Raw genomic sequence first — 3,892 nt, 5'->3', positions numbered from 1 at the left:
TCTACAGAGTCTCAGAAGTTGGAAGCAAGACAACACTTGTTTTGGAGCAAAACAAGAGAAGGGAGGAAAGTAGCACGGAGCTGTGAAATCCTGGATTGTCACACAGAGCTGTGAGATCCGAAGCAGCAGTGTCGGAGGCACTGGGCGTGATTGGTGTGGGCTTGGTGATCAAAGCACCAGATCACGGGATACGTTTCTACCGGAGTGTGGAAGACGGGGGGAAAGTAACGCGGAGTCGTGAAATCCTGGGATAGTAGCGCAGCGACGTGAAACCCGAAGCAGCAGTGTGGTGTCACTGGGCGTGATTAGTGCAGGCTTTGTGATCAAAGCACTAGATCACGGAATTCATTGTATCTTGGAACCAAGAAGTGGTGGATATAGTGAATTGGCTCTTGGAGAAAAGAGCAAGTGGAGTAGGAGGATTACACCACCTCGCGAACCACTATAATTGTCTTGTGTTCTTTACTGCTTTCTTTACTTACCGCTCTTTACATATTCGCTCTACACGAGATATACTGCTCACACAATCTCACACACACTTTATGTTTATTTATTTCCGCTGTGCACCATACTCTAACAATCTAGTTATGAGTTTTGGTTTATCTCTGTCTTAGCAATTGTTGTGCTGTGCGAAAAAGTTTGAAAGTCTATTCACCCCCCCCCCCTCTAGACTTTCACCTTACCTCTTTTGGGACCAACAGTCTACATGTATTACAATTTTATCTTACGAAATTTGCATACATGTGTCTGTAATTTATTTGTGTGATATACGTATCAATTTATTTTGTCACGTGTAAGCATAATTAATTTGTGTGATTTATTTACTAAGTGTGTTTAATTAATTTGAGCTTAGTATACAATTAAGGGGGAACAAATTGCAGTTGGGTTAATTTTGTCAATAAAGCATATGTTTAGGGGGAATTCGAACTATTTGCATGTCAATTGGATTTATATGTAATGGAGTATATTCTTATGAATGCTTGCCCAAATTTGGAATATCTATTGTCAAAAAGGTTAGGCCCATATATAGAAAGTCAAAGGTTTAAATGTTTTGGGAACTTGAAGCCTTTTCAGATATTAGGTATCTGTCTGTCCAATATTTTTTTTTTTTCAGATTTCATTTCAGAAAATTTATCAGCTTTATTGAAATATGAAATCGAGATGATAATATTTATCTGGAATATATTTATTGCTCTAACAGATTATTTTCAAGATTTTTTTTATCTGATTTGCTCCAGGTTGGCGGTTATTTGAAGCACACTTTTTGGCGCCATGTACTCACAAATGGAGTATTTAAATCTGAGCTGGCAATTTTAAATCATGTGGAAGGTCGAATTTATCCTCAAGGAGATCAATACTCTCTCTCCATCCACTAGAGGGCAAAGAAGTAATTTCACTAAGGATTTCCCTCAATTCTAACGGGTAGAAGAGAGAAACCCAAAAAGTGAAACCACTTCTTCTTCTCCAACTCTCGCCGGCCGGAAAATCGAAGGAAAAAGAGTCCAAATCCTCCAATGCTTCTACACCCATCCTAAATCTTCTACACAAAAATCTTCTACACACAAAAACCCATCACCCAAACCTAAAATCTCACCCAAATATCCTCTAAATCCAAATACCCATTCTCCTTACCCATTTTCGGACATCACCGCCGAAATAGCCCAAAAATTCACCAAAAATTCCTAAACTCAAGTTCTACTCAATGGAGGTTGATCGAGTGGAGATGGAGACAACTACTACCGGAGGAACAAGGAAGTCTAGCCACGTGCTTAGTGGAATGATACTCGACGTCACCGATTTCAACAAACAAGTGGAGGACAAATCTATTGGGGTAAAAATTATCAACTCTCTTGAATCTTGTGGGTTGTTAAATTTTTGCACCTCTAGATATGTTGGATTTTATAAAGATGAGGTTACCGAATTATATATGAATGCTAGAGTTGAAAATGGTTCAATTATTTCTATGATCAAAGGAGTTGATGTAGAAATAAAAATCGATGATTTTCGGAGAATTTTCAATCTTGTTGAAATAAACTTACGGGTAAAAAATCATGTGTATGATGTTAATGCCACTTGGGCCGAGGTACGCGATGCAAACGCACCGCTAGCTCCTAGGATAAACGGCAACAAAAGAGATTTGAAGAAGGACTACGGACTCTTGTTGGATATTATACACAAATGTGTTGAGTCTAGGTACCATTGCCGTGACAAGTTGTCGAGGGATAAATTGTTGATTATGGATATTATCTTGAATAATGTTTGTGTTGATTGGGGTGCATTTATGTTTGGGAGATTGTGTGAGTCCTTAAAGAAGGCAAAACCTTTGGTAGATGGTTGGTTTCAACAGGAAATCGGTTATGGGTTTGCAATTGGTGAAATTTTGAGGACTAAGAATGTTAACCTTTCCAAAGCCAAGCACATCACAAACCATAGTTACCTCTTTCGGCCACCAAAATCAACCGAACCAAAAAATCCCACCTTACCCACAAGCCTACCAAAACCAACCCGAAAAAAGGAAATTACCATACCCGTTCCAAGACCTTAGACAGTTTATTCGAAAGCCTAGCAATGAAGGATCAAACACCCCTGCCGTTCGATCCAATGAAGAACAATCAAGCCACCCAATAACAAGACCCTTACCCTTCCCAAACCCAAACCGCTTTGTCCTAGGAAGTCACAGGTTAGTTGAAGAAGGAAATAGAATGGAAGTTGATGTTGTTGTGAGTGACCAAGTTGAAGTTGGGAGTGTTGAGAACATACCAACAATTGGGGCGGATAGTGTACTTTTGGAGGAATATAAGCGTGCACTTGATTGGAGAGCTTGGATGCTAGGAGATCACAATAAGTTGGCCGAGACAATTGGGCCACAAACCTTGGAAAAAGAGGAACTAGTCTTGAGTTGGCTAGGCACACATGACCTTGCCCGAGCTACTCGTCTTTCGGTAATCAATTCTTGTTTCTTGACTAAGCTTGCAAAGAAGAAGAGGACCGAGAAAAGTGTCATGGTTGAAGCCGCATCCGAAGTGCCAATTGGTGAATTTGGTCCTAATGAAATTCGCCGAGCAACCATTGTATCTTTGGAAGATAGCCGAAGGGGACCCGGAGAGGGATCTTTGGCACGGTTTGATGATGTAGGGCTCCCAGAGATTGATCCGTATCCTGCCACTGTTGGGGAAGAGAATTTAAGTTATGAATCTTGTTTTCCACATCCCGCAACGGAGGTTACGGGGTCTATTCATGATAATGAGAGTGCACCGAGTCAACAGATTTCTTTGAATTTGGATGAGGCAAGGAATTTGCCTACCTTGCCACCTACTTGTGAGATTTATGATCAAGATTACCCAAGGAACCGTAGTACATTGTTTCTTTGCTACAATAATGAGGAAGCCGAAGCCAATCTAGCTGAAAGAATGACCACTACTCCTCAAGATGATTTTGCTCATCCTTTGCCGAATCAAACACCACCGATGCATGGTGAAACAGTGTTCAATGCTCAATCCTTATGGGAAGAAATTGTTGGGGATGTCAAGGAAATTCTTCAAGAGTCTACGGGAGGATTAAACACCAAGGTGGATGCAATGCATAACAAGCTTGATGGCTACCACAAGGAGATGGTGGACCGTGCTCTACAATTGTTTAATAGGCAAGGCCTATTGAAAAATGAAATTGATACGGCTAAGGAGGAATTAAAGAATGATGTGATGAATTTGTTTAATGAAATGGGAAGATTTGGGTCCGAAACAACTTCAAGGCTCAAACTTTTGGAGCAACAAGTGAATGGTTTTCTACAACAATCACGCATCAACTTGGATCTTCTCGAAGGAGTTCGTGACAAGCAAAATTCTTCCTCGGAGAGCTTTCAAAAGTTCATTAATGCTGCCGAAAAGGGGGA

Source organism: Ipomoea nil, unplaced genomic scaffold, assembly GCF_001879475.1.
Source record: "Ipomoea nil cultivar Tokyo-kokei standard unplaced genomic scaffold, Asagao_1.1 scaffold0761, whole genome shotgun sequence".
Classification (NCBI taxonomy): Eukaryota; Viridiplantae; Streptophyta; class Magnoliopsida; order Solanales; family Convolvulaceae; genus Ipomoea; species Ipomoea nil.
Note: the sequence above shows the minus strand (reverse complement) of the source record.